Source organism: Puntigrus tetrazona, chromosome 13, assembly GCF_018831695.1.
Source record: "Puntigrus tetrazona isolate hp1 chromosome 13, ASM1883169v1, whole genome shotgun sequence".
In the NCBI taxonomy this organism is placed as follows: Eukaryota; Metazoa; Chordata; class Actinopteri; order Cypriniformes; family Cyprinidae; genus Puntigrus; species Puntigrus tetrazona.
This window is the reverse complement of record NC_056711.1, coordinates 16,159,554-16,178,294: the sequence shown is the minus strand read 5'-3', so window position 1 is coordinate 16,178,294 and position 18,741 is coordinate 16,159,554. Positions and strand designations below refer to the sequence as shown.

General features: G+C 35.8%; 1 protein-coding gene across 13 annotated transcripts in view; it reads left to right on the top strand.

Annotated features, from left to right (window-relative positions):
* The first annotated feature begins 9,090 nt into the window (after positions 1 to 9,090).
* The window catches only part of pcdh15a (protocadherin-related 15a), a 159,518-nt gene continuing 149,867 nt past the window's right edge, over positions 9,091 to 18,741 (top strand). For 11 of the 13 annotated variants that reach the window (XR_006252284.1, XR_006252287.1, XR_006252286.1 and 8 more), the window contains exon 1: positions 15,542 to 15,986. The gene's annotated coding sequence lies outside the window, so the exon portion shown is untranslated. Of the gene's footprint in view, positions 9,164 to 13,169; positions 13,295 to 15,541; positions 15,987 to 18,741 lie in introns of those variants that run through there. The other 2 variants (XM_043254592.1, XM_043254587.1) reach the window with 1 other exon arrangement.

Genomic DNA, 18,741 nt, shown 5'->3' with positions numbered 1-18,741 from the left:
GTCATACCCATGTCATTAAACAAATTTGTTTCCCCTTAAACCACAATTGCCAACCCCCACACGCACACAGCTGGTTTAACCTGAACAACCGGTCAAACGGAGGATAAAATCTAGTGAGAGAACAGCGGAACAGATTCAGATAGTGAACTTCCCAGGTCATCAATCACCCTTAAGTGACCTGTGGGTTAACAGACCGGAGCTGCCTCTACCTCCCAACACGTTCTTCACTACTGTATAAGCTCATTTAAATACCGCACAACTGATTTAAATACAGTACTAGGTCAGTATTACTTGTCTTATATACTGGCAATCATATTGCCTCTCTTTTCCTTTGCTGCATCTTCTTGGCTTATTGCTTTGCTCTTATCTGCCTGTATCTCATGGATTTTAGCTTGCAGTCTTAGATAAGAACAGAGAAGCGTTAATCCACAGAAAGATAGCAGAGTGAGCGGGTGGAGAGGAAGATAACCTCAGGCCTTGAGCTCTAATTCTTCAGTAATTGGAGGACTACTGTGCTCTTAGCTGTTCTAATGCTAGGCCAAGCAAAGCCCGTCTATGATCTCCACATGCACCTCTAAGAACTAAGAACTGGATTTTTCACATCATAGATGCTGCAATAGAATGATGAAAAGATGCAATGATCCATGGACTAATAAAATGTGCGCTTACATTTTTTAATACATTTTATTTAAATTACACATTATACTGAATATAATACTACTTAAGTTAAACAAAAGAAGTGAAATTTCTTAATGTTTAATGTTCACCTTTAGCTTTTATGACATCCAGGTTGTGCAAAATTAACATTAGAATTTTGCCATTAAAGTTCCAATTCAGTTTCAGAAAACTAAATTGCAGTTCAAATTTAAATCTAAGGAAGTAAAATAAAAACCAACTATAGAAGCAAGAAAGTCTCGTTTGAGTTCATTTTAATAGCTTTTGCAGTTTGATTATACACAGACAGATAAATAGATTGTTTCTCCGTCTTAAATATTTATTTAATATAATTTCAATTAGGTGTTGTTTAAATTGTTCCTAAGTTTAAATGGTGTCAGTCAGACCCTGCTTTCTTGGATAAAATCATTTTATTTTTAGACAAATTGTGCTGAATTAACTGTTCTGTGCATCGAAAATAGAAACAAAGGGTCCTTCAAATGAACGCCCGTAGCAGAGTGACGTGATTGGGAGCTTACAGCGCACTGTTTTAGTTTGGATGTGTGTCAAAGGAAGGTCCCAGTTACCTCCATTTCTGTCAGCTTCACCGTGAGGGTCCTAATGGAGTCTCAGGAGCTTTTGTGCCACTGGTAGGAATAGTAATCATCTACAGCAGGCTGCGGACAGCCGCTTGTGTGAAGTGCTGAATATATATGTGAGGTTAGGCCCATTTGTTTGTATAAAGAAGAGTCTAATTCTAGATCTAATAGTCATTGGAAGACAGTGTTATCAGATAGCTTTATATAAGAAGTTTTTTCGGGACAGAGGAACTTTGTTCTATCTGTGCTCCAATCATCACAGAAAGAGCCAAACTCCAGTCTTGAGGTCCATGTCCTAAGTGATCATATAGTAAGTCCTTATATTTCAATATATTCATATTTCATCTAGAAATAATTCTCAATCTTAAAAGGTATTTTTATATCTTAATGTATTCTGGTCATTCTCGTGTTTATATGAGATTTCAGCATGGTCTCATTTAATCCTCATGTTCAGATAAGAATAGAAATAGAGAGATCTGATCTAAACAAACTATATTTATGGTAGCCTATACAATATTGACAGGCAATTTTTTTTAACCAGTTGCAATTGTTTATAGTCAAAAGTCATCAAGCAGGACTAACCCATGCTCGGCAAAACCAGTGACTTTAACAACAGATATATTGTTCTGTTACAAATATCTATTTATATTTGTTTCTGTCATTGCGTTACAACTCCAATAAGTAAAAATTTCCAGTTTTTGATACTTTGACAAGTGTGATACAAAACCACTAAAAGTCAGGTATTCATAAGCAGTTTAATCTGGCCACAAAAGATGATTGAAGAAAATTGGCAATTTGAAATGCTTCAGTAACTCGCTATACTGACAGCTGACATCTACCAGCAGAATTTAATAAGGCTGTTGAGAACAACTTGCCAGTTAACACATGAAAGAGGTCAAAGCTGTTGAATATCAAAATGAATAATCATTTCATCATGTTCAATCCAAATACAGACATTTCTGTTGTTAAGATTGTTAGCAACGGCAGACTCTTACTCCCAAGCCTTTATTAGAATTGATTTAAATATTTAGAAGAGCGCATATTCTTATTATATTCAGCAAGAAACTCATTACTTACCAAAGCCTAAAGCCCTGATGTACCTTGCTGTCCACCACCAACGTAAAGCAGCTACTTTTTAAGATTTATACTGCTACTCAACAATTACTGCAAATTTATATAGAGTTTCATCTTAACATGTTGCTAAGTCTAAGCTATGTATTTCGCAGACTTATGTATTGTCATTTCATGTATATTTTACATTTATTAGGGATATAATGGAACACAAACATGATTGTTTGATACATACCTCCTTTTTGATGTCACACTTTTTTAGTGTTTTACCTTTTACATTATAAGAGTCTAAATTTAAATATTATATATAGCAAAATGCCCTTTTCTAGACATTTCTTTAGCAATCTAACAAGCGATGGACATTGATGACTTGCCTGAGGAAAATGTAATTCTTAATTACATTTTGTTTACAAGCTGTTTTATTGATATCTGTCCACATTTGAAACACTGATTGAGTCACAAGATATATACATGTGTACCGAACCAAACTGAAAGACTATCAATAACATACAACTGAGCAAACGAGCAGCAGAAGTTGTAAAGTAGTAAAGCAAGCAAAGTTCTGTCATAAAATTCTAAATGCACAGTCTGATATATTCATATCATTAATTCCTTTCACATTAGCAGCCAATGAGTTTGCTGCTCAACCTTTAAATACTTGACTAGTGCTTGCTATACTTCAGAAACCCTCCTCCTTCCCCAGCTCCACCTGTATAGATCTGCTATGTGGCTATTTCATGCATATGAGTTCATGTAGGTTATATGTGCAGCGGCAGTTTATTGTATATGCCCACAGCAAAATAGATTAAACACATTAACATCGTATAACCATTACAGTGTTAAAATTCTAAGAGTTGTCATGACAGTACAACAATTAGTGACCAGCTGATTCCAGTAGTTAGTATTATCATACATCGCATTGCTAATAGCATTTAGTGCTCAGGAATTTCTCTTGACCAAGTTTTCTCTCTTCACATTTCTCTTTGGCCAGAATTTGGCCAAAATCTTATACAGTAAAGTTGTGCATATTTTTTGCCTTCTAAGTATTAGGAATAGCCTTTGCACTGAAAGCAGCGCTGCCATAAAATGCTGTCTACGTTCACTGGATGTCAGAACAGAGCTAGAGAGTATAAAGGCACACAGATTTTGTGCAATTTTAATAAACAGGCAGCCATCCAGTTTGAAAAGACCACGTAAATACTCTCCGAGATCTTCTGCATTTGAGACAAATAGCAAACTTTACTCCCGCGGCCTCTACAATCATTGTGGAAATGAAATCTGTTGTGTTTGCATATAGTGCGACAATAGAATTTAAATCCATTTTACGAGAAACATTTATGCAGCCATTGATTGATTAAGACGCATGAAGTGACTGAGTCTAAATACCCACATAAGAGCAGATATAAACAGGGATAGAACAGAGATTGTTGCTTTATTCTTTGGCTCTCTGCAGTGCAGTGGGTTTGTGATGAAGAGCTGTGATCAGTGGAAGCTGATTGAGCTGTGCTGGGTGTCTGAAATTGTTTTCCCCTCACAGATCTACTTTTACCCGTATCCTTTCAGCACGTCCCCCTTGTAATAAAATGCCTTGGGTCCATTTTGAACCGCTTTATCTTGTTTCTTCTATAAACGTGTCAAATGTTTGCCGGTTGTATTCCGTATAGCTGCAACGTATGCGTTGTAATATTTGGATATGTAGGTATGTGCCGAATCGGTGATTCAGATCTCAGTGCTTCGACTGATGGTTTTTATACAGTCTGAATTTATCCTGCCCTCTAAGACAATCTGCTTGAGAGAATATAGACAAAGGATGCGAAGACACCTGTATAGTTTTTACAGTAGCACTCAATAATGAGAAAAAAACAAAAACATGTCTGGTTTCATTTTAGAAACCCGCTTATCAACATTCATCAAAAGAGTTTTACTTTTTAATATTCTGTGTTGTCGTTTTCAACCTTTCCTATTCCCGTCAACATGAGTCACTCTCACAGACATGCTGTTTTCCTGAACCTCAGTATATTGTGCTCTTACACAAGCGAGCTCCTGCTCGTACACATAAATCGAGGTGCATTTTGGGTTATTTTTCTCCATTTAGGATGTTAAACCATACATCTTCTCAGTGGTGGCTGCACCGTTTGAACTCCACGCAAAATCTGAGCTTTGCAGTCGTATTTGGGATCTCCTCTGTGTGTAATGGCTTAACGTGACAGCTTGACTTCACTGAGGCTCAGAAAAACCACAGCATGCCTCCAGTATCTCAAGCATTAAAAATGCATTACGTCCTGCGATTTCACGTTTCGCTCGTAACAAAAGTATGGCCGTTTTTACTGCTAAATAAAAGCTGCAGACTAATGCATTGTTTCTTAGCTGTTCCAAAGGGTAGGCTATATGAATTTTGCAAAAGATTCTGTCAGTGCCGTTTCTCGGTCTACAGAAGGAAAAAAAGACGGATGTATTGGTTGTGTATGTGAGTACATACATACACACACACACACACACACACACACACACACATATATATGAAGAGTTAATTTACAAAAACAGATAACTCCATTTTTAACCATTCTCAAAAATCATGTTTTTATCATGTTTTTACGTGACTTCCAATTGATTTCAGTTAAACTTCAGTTGGGTTAGTTGCTTTTTTAACTTTAAAAATAGCTAACACAATAAAAACAGTTATCTGTTTTTTGCAAATACACTCTTGGTCTCATATATTTACATGATCTCATGGCATAAATGTAGCTTGGTGCACTTTTTAGCAGAACACAAATAGCAATAAGCAATAAACAATAGCAATAAGTACATAACACTGCAGTTTACAAAAGAAATTAACACTAGAGCCAGTAAAACTCTTTCCTTTTCTGATGCTTTCCAAAAAAAATCTTTTGAACATTAGCATCACACATGTCCAGCTTCATATCTGGGTTTTTATAGACGGACGGGTTTGTTCTGTAGCTCACGGACTACAGAGATGTACTCCAGAGGCGAGGCGCTCTGGTTCAAATCCTCTGTAACTACGGTCAACAAAACACTTAAAATCTGTGTAAAAGGAAGTTGAAATGGTATGGTTACATTAACAAATGCATTTTTATATCGGTTTTGCATCTGTTAACACTATCGGGTAGATTTAGAGTTGGATTTGGTGTAGGGCATGTTTTCAGCATGATAGAGGATAACTTTTAGCCACAGATATTTCAATTCTGAACTGCCACAATATTTACCTGTATTAGTGTAATAAAAATTTGCCAGGGTTCACGTACTGAACCTGTGCTTTAGCTCCACTCAGTGAACATTTATTTTCAAAACTGTGGCAAAACATGAAGTAAGGTATGTAAAAACGGTGTTGAACAAAAAGTGCACAGAGGTACATATTTTTGTGATTCCAGGCTGATCAATAGAATTAGGACTGCCAGTGGAATTAAATAGTCATTAGTTAGTTTTTAGAAATCAAAATGAAACTACAAATCCCAAAACAGCATGATATTATATGCAAGTTGTTTCCAAAACATCACAGAATATTTAATTTTTATGTCAAGAGTATTATGTGCCAAGAGTGTTTTGTCCTGTTCTATTAAAGCCAGATCCATATGCCTTCAAAATAAACAAATAAATGAATGTGCGTATTTGTGTACGAGTTAGCTGTATTTTTATTTCACTTGCTGCAGTTCTTTTTGATGTCTAATTAATTTTGAGGCTCATTTGACCTGAGAATGTGCACATGCATCAGAAACACTTGGGCTTGAGCGATAAAGGCTAAATTGTTTTCAGCGGGACAAGACCACATGTTTTATGTTTGGACCTCCTCTCCCCCCTGGCCCAATGAATAGGTTACACCTTATCAGGCCTCTTCATTACCCCATTTGTCCCTAAAGATAACATTTCTTGGCTTCAACGTGCAGCATTTGTTTTGGAGATGCTGCTTCCTTGGCTGTTTGTGGAAGCTAAACCTGAGAACATAATTCTTTTGTTTTAAGCAGCTGAATCCCTCATGCAAATGATTGTGTATTTCAGCACTTTGGAAATCCATGATGGGTCGACAGCGTGTGAAATTAGCATTTCACGGAACATGGATGGCTCCCGTGTGCTTACGGGTACACAACGGCACCGTATTCACTTTAATTGTGATATTACATGCAGCTCTATTCTCCGTCGGGTTTATGCACTCTCTTTAGTCATCCGTGACGTCTCGAAGAGCATATTCCTGGCTGGTGTATCTGGAACAGGAGTGTGGTCCTCTCTCAGAGTTGATTAAAATGGCAGAATGGTTCTCTTGAGGGAAGCTGAGACAGGTGCCTTTATTCTGCACCATCCTGACCCCTCCTCTTAGCTCTGCTCCTGCATATGTGCATATTCACGCTCTTTTATTACTTCATTCGGAGAGCTGTAAAGTTCCAGTGCTGTGGGATTCCCATACAGCTGTGCACTAAATGACCCGCAAGGCTTTGCTCTTGTTACTCTCTGAAATATCCAATTCATTACAACTGACACAACACTTTACCCAGCGCCTGGGAAGAAGAAACGGCTCATGAGAAACACTGAAATTCACATGCAATTTCTTTTCCAAATCCTAGTGTGTTACTTATCTAGACAAGGGGTTTTAAAAAAGGGGTTTTATTTAGCAAAAATAAATAAAATAAGCAACATATTTTTATATGTTAGAACTGAATTGTGTAATACGATGTTTTACACTTGTATTTCTGTCCTTCTGCATAAAGAAATCATGTTTAATTTAATGTGTTACTGATTCCTTTTAATATTTTGTGATATTTACTAGCAATTGTTTCTACATTTTTAAGTGTACAATTATTAGTACTAATATATATATATATATATATATATGAATATATATTATGAATAATTGTATATATATATATATATATATATATATATTATTGTATATATATTATATATAATATATATTAGCTTATCTACCAAACTAATTGGGAAAAAACCATAAATAATATTCTCCATATTTGAATCAGAACTGTGTGGGATATTTTGAAACAAACATCTCTACAATATTCCATTTATTCGTATATTAGGAAACAGTAGGTGCACTTCTGAGCCATCATTATTATACCCCTTTTTTGGACAAAATATATGTCTGCATCTTACGTTGCTCTCAAGCTGATATCAATCCTGGTATATGCACTGCTGTAAGAAAAACATACTGCTTTGTATTTTTATACTTAGATTATTGCATCATTGACTCAGCAATATGCTGTCATCAAACTGCTTTGAAGATCTCCTTGTTCCACTGTTAAAAATACAGGCGCTTCACGAAGCCATAGAACCTTTTTCATCTAAATGGTTCCATAAAGATCCTTTAAAAGGTAAGAAAGAGATGGTTCGTTAAAGAATCTTTGACTGAATTGATCGAGGAACCAAAAATGATTCTTTAATGGTATCACTGTGAAAAACCTTTTAAGCAATTTATTTTCAAGAGTGTAGGTGCTAGATGTGTTGCTAACTATGTAGAACATTTCCGATCACTCAATATCAGGTTCTATTTTGGTAGATGCAGCGTATGTAGGCAGTATATGGCAAGGCAAGTTAGTAGGTGTAGAAACAGCTGTAATTTCTGTTACCTGTTAGACGTTGGGTTCCTTGCAAGTGATGATATTCCAAAATATATAGTGTTACTAATTAAGCTTTTACTAATTAAGAAGTTTGGATTTCTTGCTACTGATACCTTTGGCTTCATTCATCTGAGTTTAAAAGAAATTTAGGTAACACTTTACTTAAAGCCTTCATGTATAATGAATAATAAAGGGCTATTAAAGGCTATAATGCATTATAATTATTAACAATGTGCATTATATCTGATGAATTGATAATTGTTATAGTGTATTATCAATTGTAATTATCAAAAGTAATTAATGCATTAAAACTACTTTTATAATACATTATGCATAAAGGCTTTAAGGAAAGTGTTACCGAAAATGTATATGCAGTAATACTATATGTATTTGGCTGCAGTAATGTTATCAGATGAGAAAAAAGCTGAACTCATCTGAACTAGATAATGACACTATTATTTTCTTTAAAGCTGCTTAACACCTGAATCAAATTTGCTTCATAATTGATAAATTTTTCAACTTTTATTGAACTAAATTAAATCAAAATGTAACTGACTTGAGCTAAATAACCAAACCAATCTCACAGCAATTTGTACATATTTTATGAGGTGGCTAATTCGTACGACCTCACTCGACATACAATTTTTGCTAAATTGTGCGTAAGTTGCCAATTCGTATTGCCTTTGGTTGAGCTGCTTATAGTTAAATTGAACTTGTTTCATAATTTATGAACTCTACACAGATTAGAGTTGCATTACAGCAGAATTCTGTTACAACTTTATCTCATATTTGAAGAAGTTTCAATCATTGATTCTGTTACTTTCCTGTTTATAGTTGCTTTGAAACTCTATAAATAAAGGTGATGATACTTGATAAAATCACTCTATCGTGTTCTTTTTGGATTCAGTTCAACGAAGAATTCATCAAACCACCTAATGCACATCTACTAAAGAACATCTCTCTTTCATGTTGGAGACATGAGCGTTTCGGATCATTTTAGATACACGCCTTTGTGCCTCAACTAGTCTTTGCTGCATCTAGTCTCATTGAATATATTGAATGCCTTTTCTCCTCTGCAAGCACACCCTTCCATCTTATCTGAAAGTGATCAATCAAAGCTCTAAACCGACTAGGAGTTTCACTTGTGTCTTCACCCATCCCTAAGACAGTTTCTTTTCATTTCAGAAAGAAACACCTTGCTGAGTGGCTGAGACGTGCACACTTCCCCTGATGACCCCGGGCTAATTTCACAGGCTGGTAAGTCGCGACAAAACACGTGTGCTCGTTTCCGCGCCTCCACAGATGTGTCGTTTACGAACAGTAATGTGATGCTCAATGACAGCCATGGCGGGACGGAGCATCTGCGCTGCTCACGAGCTCCACGGGGCTTGAAGGAGATGTCTGTCACACTCGCTATTAATGAGACTTTGTTTGTAAATGCTTCGTTCCTGCTAATTATTAGTACACACTCAGTTCTGCTTCTCTCTGGAGCGCTACTGAACTAGATAATGACTCTGTTTTGCTTTATGGCTTCCCAAAGCTACTTGTTGGATTAATAAGAATTCCAATTCCGCAGCAAGCTCTGAGAGATCTAGCAGAGGTCATAGGCAACGCGAGGAAGACTCTAAAAATGAAAACCATATTCCACAGCTGATTGCGGAATTTGAATTAGCTTGTTTAACAAATAGCATCTGAATGCGCTCATTAGAGAATTCGTACAGTGAGCGCGAGGTCTGCAGTGGAGCTGTGCTGATACAACAGTTCCAAGCGGAGCACAGATTTTTTTTTTTTTTTTTCACAATGATTAATTTATACTCTGTGAATTGCTATGCACATGACAGAAGAGCTAGTTTATTGATGACAGTAAGAAATGCCCGCTGTCATGTTTATCGTTGTACTTTTCCAGCCGAGCTCTGTCAGTAAAAACTTCCAAAACTTAGTGAGCTGCCGCTCTTGCCTGCTGTCTGCATAGGCAGCTTCATTCACTAACAGTGATTTAGAGTAACAGAACAACAAGAAGTCATTTATTTTCTATTATTGCTGACGATTTGAAATAACATGAACAGCAGAGACCGTTGGCAGAGTTTAACTTTATGCTAATGTGCAGTATGTGGCGACTAGTAAGAGGAATGCAGTAACGATTACGTGATTTATATTATGTGGGTGAAATGGTCTTTCCGTTTATAGCAAATGGAAATAATTCTGTTTGTGCTTTTGTTGAATAAATGTAAAATATATTTCTGCATTCACCATTTTTTAATGCTATCTGGTCCAAGCAGGCAAAAAGCATCGCTCTCCATTCATTTTGGCTTAATTGTATAAAAGCAAGCACCATATATGTGACCCTAGAGCATAAATGTTCATAAATAGCACGGGTATATTTGTAGCAATAGCCAACAATACAGTGTATGGGTCGGAATTATCGATTTTTCTTTTTTTTTTGTCAAAAATCATTAGGATATTAAGTAAAGGTCGTGTTCTGTAAGGATATTTTGTAAATTTCCTACCATAAACATATGAAAACTTTATATTTCACTAGTAATATGCGTTGCTAAGAACTTTATTTGGGCAATTTTAAAGGCAATTTTCTCAATATTCAGATTTCATATTATATTATACATCAATCACTTTAGTTAAAATTTACCCTTATGACTGGTTTTGTGGTCCAGGGTCACATATATACTATTTTATTACCATTGTAAGCTTTGGGGAAGTAAAAAAAAATATCTATATATATTTGATATGTAATATATATTTAAAGATCGAGAGGACCAGGAAGGAGAAAGGTCCCGGCCGCAACACAGATACATGTCAGCTCGCTGCCACGAGGCTATCGCCGCAGACCAAAATATTAATTTTTAAATATTAAAAAGATCTAACAATCCCTAAACTTTGGCTAGAACAGTCCAGTAGACCATATGATTGATTTCGAATCGCATACATCCAAAGTGTCCTGTTGATAGCCTGCCATTGAGATGAATGGGAGCTCTAAGGGGCCGTTCACGTAGAAAACATTTTTCTATTCCACTGTGCTACTTTTCAATTGTTTTCAACATAAACAAATGCTAGACAGACATATTTGACCATTGTGCTCACATCTGCAGCATCTTACATCTGACATGGCATTCTAAAAAAAAAAAGTTAAAGACGTTTTTGAAAGAATGCATCTTGAGGCCACTGCTTGTGTTTCACATTTTTAAAAGCAAAAATGTGTTCTTTGTGAATGGTCCCGAACTGATTCTGTAGCATTCTTCAAGAGTTATAGACAGCTTTGAAGAAGGCAGGCACCTCGCTAGGTTTTTGGATCAATGCTAGCGTGTTTATGACTGAATCATATTGCACAATTTTGACTGACCATGATGAACTGCTAGGTCTGATACCTGACTTTTATTCGCACTATAACACGCAGAATATGATTCTATTGAGTTACTCATTCATGCCCAGAAGACTTCTGCGCTCTGTTCTGACCTCTTACGTGATGCCTTACGGCTTAAGAAAGAAGAATTATGCAGCTTTCTCTCTCTATTCTAACCCAGTTGTATATCTAAATTTGCCCCCTAGGGGGATGTAGCAGCGTGATTAAACTTGGCTCAGCCAAAGCAAAGCACAGAGCAAGAACTCTCGCTAACACTATCATTAGTAATGTTGATGCGTGTTAACAGGAGACAGAGAAGAAAAATACTAGAGCTTATAATGATAATCTCTTATGGCTCGCATGATGTAAAAATACCAGTCACATGAGATAAAGTGTGTATTTATGATTTAAAATTTAATCTAGACTCAAAAAAATCTTAATTATTTATGACCTAAGGGGAAAAAGGAAAATTTTTATTAGTTGATTTAAGCCTTCGGAGTGGTATCCATATGTTGCAAAGCAATGTTGCTGCAGGAGATTTGAGTAATATATAAAGAGGATATATAAATGAGAATCTGCTTTAAATACATAAATACAGTTTATTTTTTATCAAAAATACAGTAAAAACAGTATTATTGCTAAATATTATTAATTATAAATTTTAAATAACTTTTTCTATTTAAATATATTTTGAATAATAATGTAATTTATTCATTTGATGGCAACGCTGATTTTTTCAGCATCATTACTCCGATTTTCTGTCACATTGATCCTTCAGAAATCACTCTAATAAAACACGTCTTCTTATTAATCTCATTATAAATATTTTTGTCAAAATATTAATTTGAAACATTTTGTAATGTTCTTACTGCCATTAATAAATTTATAACATCATTACAGAATAAAATTGTACACGTATGTATATATATTTAATAAAATATATTTAATTTTGAGTAATAATGCGTAACCTGCCATTTTTGTCTTTGCGGTTATTGCAGTCATTTCTTAGTGCAAGCAGTTTCTAAACCATTTTTAAGTATATTCATATATACAAACTTATGTGAGTATTATGACATATATATGAATGTTAATTTTTCAGCGGTTTGTAATGATTCCAACCTTTTTTTTTTTACATCCACCGCTGTGAAACCGTGTTATGCTCTCGCGAATGCCATAAATATCAGATGATCTTCATGTGACTGTACCAGCAAATATGAAGTTTGGATTCGGATTGATACGAAGTGTCCTGGATGTCTCTGCTGTTAGCATCAGGGTTTTAAAAATGTGTAGATGTACCGCATGCTAGCACAGATTTTGTTCTGCTTCTATATTGAGAACATTAGATCCTGAGCTTGCTGAGGCATGAGTGAGCAGCTGCAGTGTGTTTCCAGCGTGTGCGGGGGGTTTATTTTTGAGAGCAGGGCATCACTTTGCTTCAGCTTACATTTCCCAAATAATTTGATTGAGGGAGGTGCGACGTTGAAGCCGAACGGCTCTTTTACTCAGAACAAGATTTTTATTTTTACGTTGTCTGGGCTGACTTCAAGACATATGTAGTTTAGAGCCGCTTGTTTTGATCTATTTCCAGGCTACCTGCTTATTTAGAAGGGGGTCTGACTGTGTAGGTGCCGACGTGGGGTTTCATTAAATCTGCGGCGCAGAGCCCGCTTGCAGGCTGATAGCGTGGACTGCATTAGTTTGGTTACAGTGAGTATACAAAGACACTTTATTTGCGAGTGAGCCTCTGTCTCAGACCCGAGACCCGCTCCAACATCCACATCTAACTCATCTAATTGGTCTGCCGTGACTACAAATGACTACGTTGACCTTGAAGTGGTTTCTATCTCAAACACACGCACACACTGCTATCGCTTCCCTCTCTCACACACACGTACTTTCTATTTTCAGGCCTCTGCTCAGTTCATTTTGTGATTGCCACATGGATCTCCTGGGGCTGCCGGCTGATCTACTGTGCACAAGGTGTGGATGTGCACCGCGAATCGTAGATGGTGGTGGAGAGCCTCGTGGTAGCAGTAAGCATCAAACAGTTACAGTATGGTAGATATATGGTTTAAAATAGATCAAAATCATCTCCATCTGACCCAGAGTAATGCTCACGGAAAAACTGCTTTCTGATTCTAAAGGAATATTCTTAGTTCATTTGTGTTGATTATCACAAAACCAATATATATATATATATATATATATATATATATATATATATATATATATATATATATATATATATATATATATATATATATATATTTTTTTTTTTTTTTCATTATCTTAAATAACAATGATCATTTTAAAAGCACGACAGCTGCTATTAGGTTACAGCGAAAATTAGGTATTTAAAAGCTGAAATTTAAAGCTTAACATGTTATATACATGTGTAAGATATACACATGCATATAACATTTATAAATGTATGTATTTGCATTCAAGTGTACCAAATTTTGACTCAAAAACCTGACTACATGTAGCTTACAATGGAGATATATAGGTCACATTTTTTGAGTTATTTAAAAGCAGAAATGTAAAGTTCAAAAATCTTAAGATTTATATTTTTGGAAGTTTCAGTTCATTTTCATTCCGGTTTCAATTTGATCCATATTTGTATGTCTACACCGGGTTAGTTTAGGAACCGCACGTATACATAGACAAGACCAGAAACAATGAACAGAATCAAACTTATAAGGGTAACTAATGAGGCTAATTAATGACACATACCTCAACAGAATGACACCATTAACAGAAGATAGAAACTGGGTCACACACAGCATATGGTAAATGAAAACAAACACGAAACAGTCCAGGGTTGTGACGGTATATAATCATCAATCACTCGTTAGTCTAAACGCATTTTAAAAATCTTTATTTAAATAAAATTGGATAAAAATAGTATGCTATGTTTTTTTCAGTGCAAAATTGTTTCTTACTGGTTTCATTTACAGTAAATACTGACAATATGTGCATCTCATTGTTTTTTTTTGTTACAGCTGTGTTATCTGAATGTATTCATATTAATATGCAATTCATTTGCATAAATATTGATTGCATTGTTTAAGCTATTATATAGATCACCGTTTTAAAGTTGTTTAAGGGTTGCATTGTCTTGATGAAGTCGAAAAATTGTATGTGACACTATATACAAAGCATTTTATTTTCGCCTTAAATGTATAGCATTGTTCATATTGGACCACTGAGCATTTTAACGTTTATAGACCGTTCCCATTCACTTTCATTATGCTGTTAGTGCTTATCTGTTTTGTGGGTTATTAATATTATGCCACAAATGCTGTCCTTGTGGCATGCAGATCCTCTGTGTAAGTACATTTCTGCAGTGGTGGGCTACATTCAGGTGGTGTGTTGTTACAGGGGTTTTGTACAGGAGCACTGGACTGCAGACTCTCAGGTTACAGTGAGCTGCGTTTAAGATGTTAACTGGTTACGTTACTAGAGAAGAGCACAGCCAGCCAGTGTTTGCACGTCTCTCTGTCTCTTTCTGTCAACACCCACATTAATTTATAAAGAGGTGAAATAAAAGACTCTTTCAGTATGTTCAGTTTCAGTGTCACAACCTGAGGCTGCGTCATGTTTATGAGAAACATTTAATTTACAACTCAGGGCATTCACACAGCATGCACTGTGTCCTTATTTTGCCCGTGTGAAACCGCCTATATTTGTACTTTTTATTCGGCTCAATGGGTCTGAATCCAGACTTTATTCATTTATTAGTTTGCATGATAAATGAGGCTCATCTCTCTCCAAATTTAAAATGCATTATTTCTAAATGCTCCTTATTGTGAATGATTGTTACTTTTTAGAAGCATGTATGATTATTTATTTCTTTATTTATTTAATATACATATCTGCTTTCTCGATTTAAAAAAATAAACAAAAAAAACCCACTTGAATAAATTTGAATAAATTCAATTACAACAAGTACTAAAATGGTAGGTCTATATAATCATGAAAATGCATTTATTTTATTTATTTATTCATGTGTTTATAAACAAAGGTCGCCACTAAACTACGAAAATAAATAAATAAATAAAATAAAATAAATAATAATAACAATTTCACTTGAACGTTAATATCGTTCACCATTATATGAACCTGCTGGACACACATTAAGAGTTACCTGCCCTCACCTTTACTGACCAGGCAAATGAGATTATTGCCTCATGAGCGAGAGAGGAGAGAGAGAAGGAGTGAGGGAGAGAGAGAGAGAGAGAGAGAGAGAGAGAGAGAGAGAGAGAGAGAGAGGAGGCAGAAGGAAGGAGGCAGAGAAGGTTGAATGAGGTTTGTATGAGGTGGGCTGCACTTTCATTGGAGCTGTCATGGTACTTTTTACCGTTACTTGAGGACTAACGAACACCGTCCTGCATCAGACCTGCTCGTGGACTTCACGCGCTGAAGGAGAATCAGAAAGAAGTAAAGCCACCGGGGCTCTTGCGGTCCGTCCTCGTCAGAGAAAAACACACATACAGAGACTGATGCGGGGTTCGCTGCGCGGGTCTGTCCGGTGAGACTGCTTGGATTTTAAACCGACATGGTGGGTTGACGTTTGAGCGATACGGAGACCGTCCGGTAAATTCCTGACAGGAGCAATGAATGATTTTTACGCGCGGTGCGCGTGAGTGAAAACGCTCGCGTAACTGTTGCTGAGAACGGCCGTCTGCAGGAACATGAGGAGAGGAAATAACTGAAACAAACTGCGTGAGTAAGCAATGCTGTGTTGATTTGAACAATTAATAATATGCTATTGTGGTCTAAGAACATATCTGAGTGTCGTTAGTTGATCTTTGTTTCTCTTGAGTCCGTTTGAAACGGAGTAGATGAGAGATCTTTCTCTGTTACGTTAAGCAATAAAAGCACGAAAAAGATCCAACTGTTTTCTTCATTTATCACGAGATCCGCATCTGTAGCCCCTCAAATCCACCTGAAAGGTGGGAAACGTGATCGATTAATTTCTCTGTGAAGTTTTTTATTCATTCAAGTCATGTCTGGTAAAATGAAGTCAAATGCGTCTCGACGTGATATTAATTTTAAGCATATTTGAGAGGTGTACTAGGCTATCTGATGGGTTAAACTTTCCCCGTTTCATTCAGTCAGTCCCATTTGTTTCCATTTTCTCATTGTAAAGACAGCACAGAATTCATCTATGCCAGTGGCGTGTGGAAGTGTTTTAAGATGTAAGGATACTATAGTGTATTTGTTAGTGTAGTATTATAGTAGGCTATATTTATTAGTATAACATTAGTTTGCAAATATGCCCCCTGTATATATCCTCTGTCACCATTGCACCTCCTGCTACCCAAAAAAGCCTGCTTAAACTGTCTGTTTTCATTTTTATGCATTTAGGTTCATTTTTGGACCAGTTATAGACAGGCAATTTCCTGTTAACTGCATGAGCAGCCAATCACAGTGATATAAGACATTGCCTCCTCTCACGTCATTCTTCACTTGCAATTCACTATTAACACCTTACAGTCATTCGCGTTTTTAGTTGCTACTGGGTTTTTCCGATTTATTGACTTTATTATTACATTCATGTTTTCCTGAATTTTTCTGCTAAAAGGCTTGAATAATGAGTCAGTGATGTGCTGTTGGTGTAATGAATAGATCAGTGAGACAGGCGCTCAGTTGGCATCTGTGTTCAGCTGACACCATTGATATGGAGAGAAAGAGTGTATGTCTCTCTCTCTCTCTCTCTCTCTCTGTGTGTGTGTGTGTGCGGCTGTGTGTGTGTGTGTGTGTGTGTGTGTGTTAGGAGGAGGACTAGGGTATGAGCTACTGTGCATGTTTCAGTGTAAAGTTTCAGTTTACAGAAGCTTCATTAGTTGATATCGTACGGTCACCTTGTGTTTTATTAAGGAGATCAAGATAATTAACAAGCTTAGAGATCTGTCAAAACTTTAACACACTGTGGTTATGTTTGCATCTTGTAATGACAAAATGCTGTGACATTGTGATTCCTTTTAGCCTTATTACAGGAAATGTATCTCTCATTCACATCTGCATTTCTTGCTGGGTGAGACAATTAATGCAGGATTTAACTTCTTTAACAGTAATTTAGTGTAATGTTGTGTTGATTGTATTTAAATGTCATCCAAATAGATAAGTCTTAATATATATTAAAAAAAAAAAAAAAAAAAAAAAAATATATATATATATATATATATATATATATATATATATATTTTTTTTTTTTTTTTTAATTATCATATGCTCATCAAACCTGCATTTATTTGATAATAAAGTTCAATAGTAATATTTTCACAATAATAATTTATATTTAATTTATAACTATATATTGTAATAGATGTAAAAGTTTTATTTTGGTAATTTATTCTTGCAATGAATATTAAATAGAATTTTCAGCAGACATTCTCCAGTCTACAGTGTCACACAATCCTTCAGAAATCATTTAAATATGCCAATTATTATCTATTATCTAATTATTATCAATGCTTAAAACGGTAAAATATTTTTGTGTAAAAAAATTTTGAGTAAAAATTTAATTATATAAAATAAATAATATAAAAGATTTTATATATGTTTTTAGAATGCCATATACCATGTACATATATTTTTAAATATGTGTCTTTATTTTCTCATTATCATATGATATCATTTAGTAAAAAGACACAGTAAGTCACACAAGCAAATGTATATGGTCCCGGTTCATTTAGAATCTGACCCAAAACTGACTTTATGAATTAGTTCACTTACTTTAATAACAATAAATTCTTTTTGCAGACTCTTTAAAAATCAATTACAAATTATATTTGGATACTTCAGCGGTTATTCACTAATTACGCAATGCTTTTTTCTCAAGGTGTTGCTTTAACTCAGTTATTCATTGCTGGGATTAGAAACCAATGACGTTATTCTTCTCAGTGTGATGCTTTGCCCAGCATGACGTACAAGACTGTGTTAAAATTTGAAGGAATCTCTGTTTATCTTTTAACCAGTTTTCTGAAAGTTTTCTGAAAGTCTGTGGTTTGTCAAACTGTCTCAATAGGTGATCTGTTGCTCAGCGCACTGGAAGTATTATGAGCATCAAACCGCAGTAGGCACTTCTGACCAGTGAAGCGCAGCAAATGGGAGCCGTACTGTGACATGGTTTAAAGGGCCCTAAGGCAATTACACGGAGGTCAAAGTCTTAGACATGCACCTGACCTCTGTTCGGCTTGTGTCTGACTTGACCTTTGAACTTTTAATGCCTATAATACCGCTTCTGGCATCTTAGAACTGACCAGAGGTCTTATGACTTACTAAGTGGGGAGTAGAGGATGATGAAGGTTGTGTTGTGTGTGAAATAGCAAGGACTTCATTTGTGCCTCGAGGTTGTTTGAACGTTTGGAGTATCAGCCTGTGTGGTATCTGGGTTTAGGCATGACTGTATTCATATGCACTGTGGACACCTTAGAGAACACATTTCGGCATTAGCTGTGGGTAGTGATGCCTG